Here is a 13,455-nt window from a genome sequence, read left to right on the forward strand (position 1 = left end):
GGGGCTTCTGGGGAAGATCTTTTCCCAAGGATGGCTGAGTTAGCCCTTCCGTTTCCTCCTTCTCCCTGTCTGGAAGCAGATGTGATGGCTGGAGCTGCCACAGCCATTTTTTGACCAGGCAACAACCTTGTGGTTGAAAGACCCGAAAGTAAAGATAGTGGAGCAGAAAGACTTAGTACCTGGTCACCTGGAAGATTTTGTAGGACTGCTTCTGGTAGAGCTCCACAGAGCCCTGGCCTGCCTCCCATACTCCTCATTACTGGAGGAAAACTAAATCCTACTTTGTTGCTTACGTTCCTGTTATTTCAGGTTTCAGTAATCCAATTTCTAATGAAAACAGAACCTTTTCTCACTGTCCTTCCCACCAGAAGCTACATCTGAGGACATCTGGGGCCTGAGGGTGAGCGTTTGCCTCCCACTGATGGGACGTGCACTCCCAAGTCCAGATTTACCTTTGCCTTTTTTGCATGCTGCTTCTTTTCTTCAGTGACTGAAGAACTATTGTCCATGGATTCTGGGCCATGCTCTGGGGAGACACAAAAGTGACAGTCACAGCAAAAGACTCAGCAGTTTGTGAGAGATGTGCACGTGGCATCAGGCCAGGGAGACTTCAGAGGTTCCAGCCCTGGGGTCTCACCTGCCAGATGACCCTTAGCTCCCACACCTGCGATGATTATACTGACTCTGCCAGGAAGTTTTGAGGACTGAGCAAAAAACGGGCCACAAAAGTTCCAGCACACGTGCCTGACCCATGATGGCAGCTTGTGACTCCCGCTGGGCACCCCTCCCCTTTGCTCCTATGGACAGAGCAGGATGGTTTTTCACAGAGGCCACAGGCTCTGAGCCTCTGACACCCGCCCAGCCAACCCTTCTGCTAGGAGCCTCCTCAGGCCTCCAGGGGCTGCAGTGGAAGACGCAGAGACCCCTTCCCTGCCGTTCCCCTGTCAGCTGACACCACGGCACCTCCTGAAGCAGGCAGGCAACAAAGCGAGAGCAGGTGGGTGGCTGCCGTCACCCGCCAGTCACTGGGTCTGTGGAGATGACCCCGCATCAGCGCTGAATTCCCCCAGCGTTCCACAACTCACCACACATCCCCCAGGGGCCCTATAGGAGCCTGGAGCTCAGCCAAATCGGGGCCGGACGCGTGGCCAGGCCCTCCTCCTCCACGCAGAGCCTGTCCGCAGCAGCCCCCACGGCCCCTGAACCTGAGCCCTGAGCCCAGCCCGCTGTGCAGGCTCCGGGTCCCTCCTCGAGGTGCCTTTCTCGCCTCCATGGCGCTTGTCCACACGCCCTTCCTTCCTCTGGGTTCGTCCCAGCATCTCCCCCGTGTCCACCTGTCCAGGACGGCGGGAGCTCACCCCACCCCGGACCTCCCTGGTTCAGCTCTGGAGCGGTCCCCACAAGACTCAGGAGACGCTGCTGCTTCTCGGTAACCGAGGAAACAGACACGGGAGGTGGGCTCGGACAGCACAGGCATGACGCCTCCCTGCCCCAAGCCCCTGGGCACTCCTGCCCTCCAGAAACTCCCATGGCCCAGGTGCCACAAGAGAAAGGCGTAGGTCTGTGCTCCTCGATGGGGCTGCGATGGGGGTTGGGTTTTCTCCAAAAATAAATCAATAAATAAAATTTGTAAGAAAAGATTTCCTAAGACTCTGACTCCAAAGCAAGAGAAGGGGTCCCGTTTCTAAACTCCCACCAACAGATGTGGCAGGGAAGTGGCTCCAGCCTCTGTGTGGCCCTTCAGCAATCAGACAGCCCAACTTGGAGGACGACCCTTGCTGTCCACCCTGGTGTTTCCAAGTGCAACTAGCTCTGCTCGCCGCACGAGAGCCCAGTGAACCTGAGAGACGAGGGGCTGAGGCAAGAAAGAGGCTTGAATCAGGAAGCCGGCAGATCAAGGAGACGGTAGCTCGCACCTCAGAATAACCATCTCATGGGCTCTCAAAAAGACCCTGATGCTGGGAAGGCAGGAGAAGGGGATGACAGAGGCTGAGATTGTTGGATGGCATCACCGACTCCATGGACGTGAGTTTGAGCAAACTCTGGGAACTAGTGATGGACAGGGAGGCCTGGCGTGCTGCAGTCCATGGGGTTGCAGACAGTTGGACACAACTGAGTGAATGAACAACACAGTGGGGTCTGGATGCCGGTTCTTTTATAGATCAGAGACGGCAGGAGATGAAGAAGCAACGTGAACAGGCCGTTAATCTTGCAAACATCTCCTAGAATGGCAAGCCCCAGGCAGGGGGATGTGTCAGTTTCTTCTTTGCCATCCATAGGTGGACAGAGTTCTGGACAAAGGCGCTTAACAGTCAGGCAGAGGGGCAGGATTCTCTGAGGCAGGCCATTCTGTATGATTATGATAGCAAAAGTGATGGAAAGCAAGTCAAACAAACAGTTCCAACATGGAGTCAGAACTTCTTCCTGCTACACTGGCACCAACAAGCTACACCAGGAACTCAGGCCGCCCTCCCCACTGCTGCTGGACTGGAGGCTGGAGGCTGGTAGCCACGCCACAAAATGCCAGAATCCCCCGAAATCCCCCCCACCTTGGCATTAACTTCTCTCCTGGAAGCTGGGGAGGTTCTGTTCCAGGTTCTGACGGAGCCCGCCTGCTGGAGAGTCGTTTTGGTGGAGAGACTGACTCCCGGGTCTTCGTGCTTGGTCATCGCCCACGACGTCACCCCTTTCCTGGATATCCATTCTATTCAGTGCCGTCGTGAATGGAACTGCCCCTTAACTCCCAAGTTGGACTGTTCATGGCTGTATCTATTCTATTCAGTGCTGTCGTGAATGGAACTGCCCCTTAACTCCCAAGTTGGACTGTTCATGGCTGGAATATGGAAACACAACTCACGTTTGAGTACTGACCTTGTGTTCTGTGCTGCTACATCATTTATGAGCACACAGAGCTTCCTCAGGGCTTCTCCACATACAGGATCACGTCATCTGTGAGCAGAGTCTTGCTTCTTCCGTCCCCGTCCAAACGCTCTAGCTGAACTCAGCATGGCATTGGAAAGTGCCGGGAGCCAGCAAGGGAAATCCTACCCGTGGCAAAGGTCAACTGGGGAAGAGGCCTGACGGCAAAGGCTAATCAGGACTCGAGGAGCCCCCTGGACTTACCTGAGCATCTACCCCAAAGAAAACTGGAATCTGACTGCTTTACTATCTTACGCCTCTTACCAAGTCCTCTAATACTTACAGGGGCTTCCCCCAACCACCTTTCTCTGAAAACATTAATTCAGAGCTGTAGTTTAAAAGTTCTCCTCGGCTTAATAGGAGTGTTCCAATCCAAGCCCCTCTGATAGCTTTCTAACTTGCATGACAAGTTTGTCCGGGCTCTTACAACTATGAGTGTGACTGTTTATAGCCTCCCAGCCATGCAAGGACAGAAAGCCTAATATTCTAAAATACAGGAATCTGTTGAAGAAGTTAAAATCATTAGAATAGTACTAGAAAAGATTTCATTGTTGAATCAATGCTTGCTGCAGTTTCCTCTATTGTATCCTTGGAAATATATTAATCCTTTGATTTAACCACATCAGATCTTAAGTTAATAAATTCCTTTCTTGCAGCTCACTACACCGGTGCCTTATAGGAATGTAACTTTGTTATGTGTCTACCACCTAACTTTAGGAAAGTCACCTTAAAAGAAAAGTCTTTTACTTGCTAACTAACCTATTGTCAGGAGAGAGGGCCATAAAACTGTTAGCAGGCCCCCTGGCCAGAAGATGATGTAAATCACCTAAAACTTTTATCACACAAAAATAAGCCCTGATCCTGATAAGGGTCAAGACTGCTGACCCCACGTGATTTTGGTGTGAATCTATACCTCCCTTTCTCTGTTTCTTATGCGCATAACTTAGGGTATAAAAGCAGCACTGGAAAATAAAGTTTTGGGCCTTGCTCACTGAAGCTTGGTCTCCCCGTGTCGTTCTTTCTCTTTTTCCATCCTTTTCTCTATTCTCCTTTTTCTGGTTGAGATCCTTGGAGCGCTGGGCCCTCTGAGTTTACTTATCTGCCTGGGCTTCTAAGACCCACTCGAGGGGGTGCCCTAGTGGGGTGCCTCAAGTGATTCGAGAGGGCGCCTGCGGCCTACGTAAACAGAGCAAGCCCCGTGCTGGGGTTTTATTGGTTTCCAGCGTAAACCAAGGAATCATCAGCCCCTGTCTCTCTCTCTCTCTCTTTCTCTCTCTCTCTCTCTCTAACGCCGACGCCGTTCATCCCGAGGATACCCTGGGTCATACTGGGGCTGGACCCCGATAGGAAAGCAGTGGCGGAAGGTCCTGACCCTTGGGGAAAGCTTGCAGCCTAACAGAATTTCATTGCAGGCTTTCTGTGTACCGGGTTTTGGAAAAGACAGCAGCCTTAGAGGCAAACAGAGAGCCCCCAGCCCTCAGGCAGATGACAATCTACCGGCGGGGGGAGGGGGCCAGGGCTACTAGAAGATAAAGCTGGGGAAGGAGGGTGGGGAAGGTGTGGGCGCCCCAGGAAAGCCCTGGATGGTGGGGTGGGGAGGTGGCTCACTGAGTAAGCTCGTGCGGGGGTGGGGGGGCACTCTGTGCAGGGACTGCCTGGTCTGTCCAAGAAGCAGAGAGGAGAGCAGCAGGTCACGCTGCCCCAAACCCTCTGAGAGCAGGCCTGCCTCTGTGCCCTTGACCTCTGCACTCCAGCACAGTGCCAGGCACAGAGCAGGCGCTCCCACACGCTGCCGCCAGCCCGGGTTTCGGACAGCCCGATTCTGCAGCTCCCCAGACTAAGGCTGGGTCACTTAAAACCATGTTCCCTAAATCACCAAATTAAAGGACCGCATCCAGCCCCACCCCTACAGTCAGCGGTGGATGGGGGAAGGGACCTAACCCTAACCCTAAATCACCAAATTAAAGGACTGCATCCAGCCCCACCCCTACAGTCAGCAGTGGATGGGGGAAGGGATGCCTACATGCGGGGCGGGGGCGTCCCCAGCGCAGGAGGTGCAGACATGGGGGAGCACGCCCCACCCCACCCTGACCAGCCTGCTCAGGTTAGACCCAGGCAGTGAGCTTCCTTCACCAGGAATGACCCCTCGCCCCGCCCAGTCTCACCTTCAGGAGATACCACCATCCACTCAGTGATCACTCCCCCCCAATCCACCCCTGGACCCAAGAGGCTCAGGCGGGTTCTGGCGTGGATGTCAGGAGCCCCCAGAGACAGGGGGACCAGCCACAGGCCGCGTCTCCCAGAAGCAGGGGTGCTGCAGCCCTGCCCCCACCAGCCCTGCCTGGGAAGCCTGGGTTCCACTCTGGTGTGGCCAGTCCCTCCACCTGGCCAAGCTCCCCACCAAGGTCCTCTGCCCTCAACTCCAGGGCACAGACTGGCCATGTCTCGATGGAGCTGTGGCCATTTCTCCCCCCGACCCCCGCTCAAGGTGGGAGGAATGGTGCCCCAGTCACACACTCTAGACCTGGGCTGTCTCCATCATCCCAGCAGAGCCAAACGGCCCTCCCCTTGCCCAGAGGACCCCACACACTGGCCCACAGTGGCCTCTGTCTCTTTCTCCAGCACCTCACCTCATCCCCAGCTCAAGGCCTAGAACACCCTCCCCTCTGAGAATGGAGTATTTTCCGCCACATCAATAAACAAGGAAGTCACAGCCTGAAGTTACTCCTGCCCTCCAGGGCACCCAGGAAGGAGAACAATACCTGTGATCCCAGGGTGCCAGTGCCAATGGAAAAGGAAGGACACTGGCCCCAGGGAGGTGACAAGCACGTGAAAGGAATGATTTCAGTGAGCCCAGACTCTTGCATCTCCCCACACTTGGAGAAGCGCTAACTTCCTTAACCCGCGCTCTCTGGTTTTCTTTCATTAACACTAACCTTTGGCTGTCAGGGCTCCCTAACTTGCGCCCAACCTGCAGAGCTTCTGCAGCCAGCCTCCTCCCTCCCCTGCTTGTCGCAGTTCTCACTGTTTCTCCCAGGCGTGAAGCCCTACAAATTCACACTGAACAAAGCACAACTCAACTTTTGTGTGTGCTCAGTCAGGTCTGAGTCTTTGCGACCTCGTGGACTGTAGCCTGCCAGGCTCCTCTGTCCATGAAGAAGCGCTAACTTCCTTAACCCGGGCTCTCTGGTTTCCTTTCATTAACACTAACCTTTGGCTGTCAGGGCTCCCTAACCTGCTCCCAACCTGCAGAACTTCTGCAGCCCTCCTCCTCCCTCCCCTGCTTGTCGCAGTTCTCTCTGTTTCTCCCAGGCGTGAAGTCCTACAAACTCACACTGAACAAAACATAACTTTTGTGTGTGCTCAGTCATGTCTGACTCTTTGCATCCTCGTGGGCTGTAACCTGCCAGGCTCCTCTGTCCGTGAAACTCCCCAGGAGAGACTATTGGGGTGAGCTGCCGTTTCCTGCTCCAGGGGATCTTCCGAACTCAGGGACTGAACCCGCACCTCTTGAGTCTCCTGCGTTAGCAGGCGGTTCTTTACCACGAGGAAGCCCAAATATCCCCAGGGAATGAAACATAATTCCGAACTTGTAGGTTGTGAATATTTTTTCTGTCAACAGCACCATTATGTTGCATCGTTCTGTGTGAGCGCATTTAGAGTTATTTTGTTATCTGTAAACATTTCAAAGCTATCTTTTTTCTGGGAACCCCAGTTCAACCTTTCTTCATTTTTCAGTTTACTCCGGAGCAGAGCGGATGAGAAAGAGGGAGGGCGTAAATCACACAGTGTAAGAGGGACAGCCATGGACAGCAGCCGTCAACAGAGACTGGTGCCCGCACACGTGGAAGCGCCTTTGCTGGAAGCTCTAGGTTTACAGGAGCTCAAGGTTTGATAAGCAGCAGTCTGCATAGCCTCTGGGTTGATGGGGAAGAAGGCACAGGGAGCGTTTCAGTAGTGTGGCCATTGGTGTGAGAACAGGACAGGCTCTGTGTGCATTTGTGTGGATGTGTGCAAGGTGTGAGCACGGCAGGCGTCAAGTTTGGAGGGAGAGAGAACACAGCGGAGCCTCCAAGAAGGTGGAGTTTCACACGGGGGCTCTCAACGCCCTTTGGAATCGGAAGCTCAGGACCAGTAAACCAAAGCAGAGGGTGTGTGGCCAGTTCTGCCCCTCAGCCCCGCGGCCACGCCCGGGGCCACTCAGCGGGAGCCCGGGGAGGAGGTGCGGGCCTCCAGCGCGGGGGGCTGGCCAGCAGCTGAGGCTGCAGGAAGGCTGAGCGAGCCCCACCTCCACTGCGGCATCCTCCTCGAGGCCTGTCTTGGGGTGAGCTGTGTTCCCCCCTCAAATGAATGCTTTTGAAGATCTGAAGTCCCAACGCCCGGCACCATAGCATGCAACCCTGTTTGAAAAGAGAGTGGCTGCAGATGTAACTCTGGTGAGGTCACGCCGGGCGAGTGTGCACAGCCTTAACAAGAAGGGAAAATAACGGATACACAAGTCCAACTTGATGGAGTGAAGGTGAGGCAGAGACCAAGGCGACGCTTCTGCCGATCACCGCCAGAGGGCGCTAGCACACCACCGGAAGCTGCGCGCGCACAGGGCGCAGGGTCCCCTCCTGCCTCAGAATGGAAGCATCCCTGCCCCGGACTCGAGGTCCAGGCAGCTGTGAAACAATACACTCTGGGGGTTAAACCCCAGGCTGGGGTGGGGCTTGGCTAGAGCAGCCCTAGGGATGGAGTTTCTAGGGAAGTCGGCAAAGCCTGTGATTTCCGGTCCGCGGCCTGGCTTAGAATCGCTGTCGCCTTGACTCCACCTTGAACCCGCCGCCCCAGGCCCCCTAAGGCTGCCTCTGACGCTGCGCAAGCCCTCCCCAGCCCGGCACTTACTGTTGAAAGTGACGCTCTTGGAGACCATAGGAGGCAGGATCTCCCACATCGGCGCCGAGGAGGAAGCGTGCACTGAGAAACCTGACATCGGCTAGAGGAGACTCCCAGCCTGGGGAGAGACAGGGTCTGAGCCGGGTGGGTCCAGCCCGCAGCCCGCAGCCCGCCCTCCGCCGACGACCGCTGAGAACAACAGGCACCTGCCCAAAGCTCACCAGGAGGAGGACACTTGCAGCTCCGACCCGCAGCGCCTCCCTCCTCTGCCCCGCGTGGTTCCAGCAGCCCAGGGCTGGTCCTGCCCTCAGAGCCGCCCACCCACCGCCAGCCCGAGCCTCGGCCCCTCCCACCCTCGCCCAGCGCTCAGGCCGCCCCCTCCCCAGAAGCATCTTCCCACCACCCCATCCTCTTCCCTTTAACCAGTTTCCAAGAGCTGACGTATCCCTTTAACGACGGTCGATTACCTGATTGCCCCAGAATGTAAGCTCCCTGAGGACCAGGGGAGGCACTCATTGGCGGCTCATCAAGCGTTCCGCCCCACCGTGGCGCTTGTTTTCACTATTTGCGGAGCTAGTCTGCATTCTGCAGAGGAGGAAACAAAGTGGCAAACTGTCCAAAGTCACACAGCCAGGAAGGGCCGAGACTGGGACTCCCGCCCGAGATTCTTTGACTCCAAAGCTTGCACCCTTCCAGCCGCATGCCTGCTGCAGCCTCCACGAAAGGAATCGGGGTACTCGGCTTATAGCAGAGTCGGGCCTCACCACACCCACGTCTGGACCGTCCGGGCGTGTGGCGAGGGTGCATGGGCCTGGAGGGAAGAGGGGTTGCTAGACGGCTGGCTATGCGATGAGTAAGGAACAGGGAGCCTTGCGACAGGGGCTTGGAAGGACGCGCGAGGTGTCCGTCCCGACCCCGCCCGAGGCTCCCGCCCAGGCCCCGAGCGCACCCACCGGCTCCTCAAGCCGGCGCTCGCTCCGAAGCCTCTGAGTTGCTGCCCGGGGACTCAGCGAGCCCAGGCCGTCGGCTTAGGTCGCCATGGCAACCATTCTCCCGGTGGGCGGGGCTGTGACATCACAAAGGCTCCGGCCTTCCCGCCGCGCCCGCGCCGCAGGGGGGCTGCGCTGTAAGCGGACTCGCCCCGCCCAGCGTGCGCGGGCTTCCTTCCTGGTCTGCACCCCTCTGGCCGTTTCCCTCATTCTCCTGATTGATTTTTTCACGTGCATCACCTACCTGCCTCTTCCTGCCGAGCGAACCTTACAGTCTAGAGGGGCGGCTCTGACAATCGTGGTACCAGGCAACAGCAGCCCACGTGCTGGGAACTAGTTACAGAAGCAAACATTCTGCAGGACCCGGGCGGCGGACCCGGCGATCTGGGCGCCAACAAGCTCACCCGGCGAAGGTGACTTCAGTGCTGACTCGGGTGGAGATCCGCCGCTCCACAGGCTGCATATGACGCATGATGAAGGCAGGGTGGCACACCTGTCAGTAAGCAGGGAGGGGTCCGCGCTAGATCGCCGAGACTCACCACCCCCCGCCCCAACCCCCCCCCCCCGCCAGGTCCCCTATCCCCCAAAACAGCAGGAGACCTCTCCTTGAGATTTGACCATGGCCACCAGTTCTGCCCACACATCTCATCTCCGGGATGAGATAGATTGACAAGAGTGGCTCAGAGGTAGAGTCCGCCTGCAGTGCAGGTAGACCTGGGTTCCATCCCTGCGTTGGGGAGATCCGCTGGAGAAGGGAGTGGCTACCCGCTGCAGTATTCTTGCCTAGAGAATCCCGTGGACAGGGGAGTCTGGCAAGCTACAGTCCATGGGGCTGCAAAGAATAGGACTCGACTGAGTGACTAACACACATAAGGCATTTAGGGGCCACTGGGGGCCTCTGGACAATCTGCAGGCCAGTACTGCGGAGCCAGTGAGTCCCAGCAACTCCCGGCTCTGCCCGAGGCAAGAGCAGTTCTTTGGTCTGTTCTGGGTCTGCCCAAAGTGGGGAGACTCTTACAGTCCCAGTGATCCAGCTGCCAGCCTGAGCCTGTAGCCCTGCCTCCCTGGGGTCCACAGTCTATAGTCCAAGCTGTGTGACCAGTGACTGAGTAGGAAAGCACACGGTTCTGAGAGGGTTCATCTCAAACACCATGAGTTCTCTAACTAGACTTTAGGAGTCTGGAAAATATCCATCTCAAAAGGAGAAAAGCCAACCCCTTGTTAACAACATGTGAGCTGATTTCCTCCTGAAAGAAGCTGTGACAGAGTTCTTGAGAATAGGTACAGAAGTGAACAGTAGCCAATTAAAAACGGAAAGGGCAGGGGTGCTCCCTGAGTCCGCAGTGGGTGGGAGCCAGCCACCCTCAGATGGTGGTGTCAGGAATGAGCCCAAAGCGGGCAGCAGGTGTGACCCTGGCCATGAGGGGGTCCTGATGTGTGTTTCTGGCCTGCAGAACGTGGGTCACCTGCCTGCCTCCATGTCTGATAGGCAGGAGCCTGAGGGTTCCCCCTCCACCCTGACTGCAAGAGAGGCAGGAAGGAAGTGGGGGCTCCTAAGAAGGGGTCCCCAGCCCGGGGTGGGGGGCGGGCGTTGTCAGAGGCACAGGTGGTCCAGCAGGACAGGAGCTGGTATGTTTCCATGGCAGCAGGTCTCAGGTCACTCCTACAAAACCGACTCTGTGCCTGGGCTTCTATTCATCCCGTTTTTGGAATGACCTTTATTCTGATGTCAAACTCCTACTGTTAGCAAACTCAGGTTCAGCTGCAGGTGGATCAAGAAATTAATACTGAGAGACAAATGTTAGGTAACAGGAAAGATGGTTTTATTGGGGAAACTGCAGTCTTGGGTAGAAGGTGGACTTATGTCCAAAAGACAACTCCTCACTCCCTGGGTTTTGCTTGGAGATCACGTAGGAGAGGGCTATGCCAGGGCAGAGGGTTGCAGGGGCCATGATCAGCGCACGGACATTCTTCCGATTGTGAGGCAACCAGGGGTCAGCATCACCAACCTTCTGGTTCCATCCGGTCTGGGGTCCACATCTTGTGGGCAGCACACAGTTAAGTTCTCCCATCGGGCAGGGGTTTCGGTGTCTGCAAAACAGGTCAAGGGGTGGGGCTCACAATATTGTCTACAGTTCCTGGGAAGATCTAAAGGTCCCTGACTTTGTGCTGCGCTCAGTTTAATGACTAGCCTCTTACTATTTTGTCTCACTTGACTGCTTTCCTTTCTCTCTGTGTTTTCTCATTTCTCTGACCACATTTATTCTTTGGCTAACGTCTTTCTACAGACAAGAGGCAGGTGGATGACATGAGTGGGGAGGTCTGTCCCAGGAAGGCCGAGAGGATCCTGCTTGGCTTCACTACATTTCTCAAGACTCAGTTCGGGGCTGACCTCTTGGGAGACACCCCTGGAAGAGGGCATCCTGCTGCTCTGTCCCATCACGGCCCGCATCCTCCAGGACCTTCCGCCAACACTGCGTAGCCCTGGCTCCTCTGGACGCCCGAGGGGCCTGGCGGGGGAGAGGCTGGGGGGCGGGGACGTACTGGAGCCAGAGCATCTGTCCCCTCCCTCTGCTTTCAAGGGCTCCTCCGCTGTGGCCTCCTAGGCAGGCCTGCGTGGTTCCAGCCTGGCCAGGAGCCCTGGCTAATTTCCCATGACCCCACCATTCATTCCCATTTCGGCAGCTAGTTACTTCCCTCACATGTGTAACAAATTTCCTATATTCAACTTCCTCTCCTGGAAACTCCCAGGGCTTCTGTTTTCCAGATGAGAGCCTGACCCCCACCCACCGCTCAGAGACAGGAGACCTTGGTGGCCAAGGGGACAGGCTGTGGCATCAGGCCGGGTTGGGTCCATGCTGACCCTCTCTGGCTGTGTGACATCGGACAATTTAGTGCTCTGGGTCTCAGTTTCTCCACTAAAAAGTGGGACATAAGAACACCTGGGAGAGATGCTGTGTGACACCACAGAACCCAGTACCTAGCTCAGGATGCCAGTCTGCCTCCGTCATAGTGTGGCTGGAGGGGTATCCTGTGTCAGCGTGGCTGGAGGGGTGTCCTGGGTCACAGTGTGGCCGGGGGGTGTCCTGCTTCATAGTGTGGCCGGAGGGGTGTCCTGACTGGAGGTCTGCAGAGCACCCCAGCAGGGTGGTAGTCATCTCCACAAGGAAGCTGACAGTCAGACAGGAAGGTGTTTGCCCACCACAACCACAGACCTTAAGAGGCAGAACTGGGACTCAAACCTGGGCAGTCTGACTGCACAGCCCAGCGCATGACCACCCCTGTGCTTCCTCCACCCCAAACACCGCCCCTGCCTGGGGAGACACGGTGCCCAGGCGCTGGGGAGGGCCAGGTTAGGGGGGTCTGCAGCTGGGGATGGACGCTGCGCGTTCTCAGCCAGGCAGGGTCCCTCGCTGTGCTTCTCGGCCTCAGGGGCCCTGATGTCTGGGCCCGTGTGAGTTTAGAACCCCTCCCCCGGATGCCGATCCTCTCCTGCAGAACGGACGTGGACCACGTGGGACGCCTCCGTGGCTGCCCCGGGAGCCTCGAGGCTGACAGTGGACGCGGGAAGGAGCGGCCCCGCCGCCGGCAGGGGGCGCTCTCGGAAACTCCCAGTGGGGCTGGACTGGCGCCCCGGCGCTCAGATGCCTGCCTGCTCCGGCCACTTGCATCTGGATTTCCCTTTCTCCTTTCAGGTTCAGAGGTTGCAGGACGTGGAGAAAGTCTGCCTAGCGGTGAGCCAGGGCTCTCGTGGGCCATACGGACCCTGTGCACGGCTTCCACCTCACTGGCCTGCCACACGGGACCACCTGGCTCCAGTCCTGCTGTGGTCCACGCTACTCCTGTGGGCCCATCCAGGGAGCCCACCAGGCCCTGGAAGGGAGTATGAAGCATTCCACCTGCCCCTCAGTCTCCTCCCACCCCAGGGCCCTCACCTGTCCGGGCAGTGCTTGGGCCTGGCCTGCTCTTTCCCTCACTGTCATCGGATTGCTTGCCTGACAGCGCCAATGGGCAGGTAATTTGATTGGCGCCTGGGGAGAAAACAGGGCGGCTTTTGGCATCCACATTTGGCTGCAGGAGAATGTGTTCAGAGAGCTATAGGCAAAGTGTCAGAGCCCAGGGTAGGAGTCTGGGCAGGGTTCTAGGATGCCTAGGGTCTAAACAGGGTCCTGGGAGGGCCCTGGGGGAGCAGGGACGCTGCGGAGCCTAGGGAAGGGGAGTGACCCTGCGCGGCTGCGGTGCAGAGTGCGCGGTGGTGAAGGCAGTGGGGCGGGGGGGAGCGGGTGGGAACTGCCCGCCAGGTCAGGGAGGGTTGGCATGTCGTTCCCGCTGTGATGGGGGGTCTGACATGGCTCCCGGGATCAGATTGTTCCCGGGACCAGAGGACCCTGGGGCAGGCGGGCAGAGTGGCGGCTGCGCGCGGTCCGACCGGCCACCTGGCGGCGCCCGAAGGGGGTGTGCGCGCCGCCCCCGAACGCCCTCTGTCCCGCGGGACTCACCAGGGAAGAACCTTTTGTTCCTGGCCGCCGCGGACGTTTCCCGGTGACGCAGGACGGTAAACAAACTACCCGGAGGGCCCACGACGTCAGGCGCAAACGGCGACCTTGTGGCCGGGCGAGCGCGCGGCGGAGTCCGGGTCGCTGTTCTGCGCGCCCACGGACGAGGCCGC

At 57.4% G+C, this 13,455-nt stretch overlaps 1 long non-coding RNA gene across 2 annotated transcripts; it reads right to left on the minus strand.

Annotated features, from left to right (window-relative positions):
* Window positions 1-459: 459 nt before the first annotated feature.
* LOC129549467 (uncharacterized) lies at window positions 460-8,779 on the minus strand. 2 transcript variants are annotated; one of them, XR_016036466.1, is made up of 4 exons: window positions 8,751-8,779; window positions 8,265-8,382; window positions 7,807-7,915; window positions 460-526 (listed from the first exon to the last, which is right to left on the minus strand). It is a non-coding gene; the product is annotated as an uncharacterized LOC129549467 (long non-coding RNA). The 2 variants fall into 2 exon arrangements; XR_016036467.1 differs by lacking the exon at window positions 460-526 and adding an exon at window positions 6,926-7,319.
* Window positions 8,780-13,455: the final 4,676 nt, after the last annotated feature.

Source organism: Moschus berezovskii, chromosome 26 (genome assembly GCF_049115385.1).
Source record: "Moschus berezovskii isolate FMDL1 chromosome 26, NW_MosBer_1.0, whole genome shotgun sequence".
Classification (NCBI taxonomy): domain Eukaryota; kingdom Metazoa; phylum Chordata; class Mammalia; order Artiodactyla; family Moschidae; genus Moschus; species Moschus berezovskii.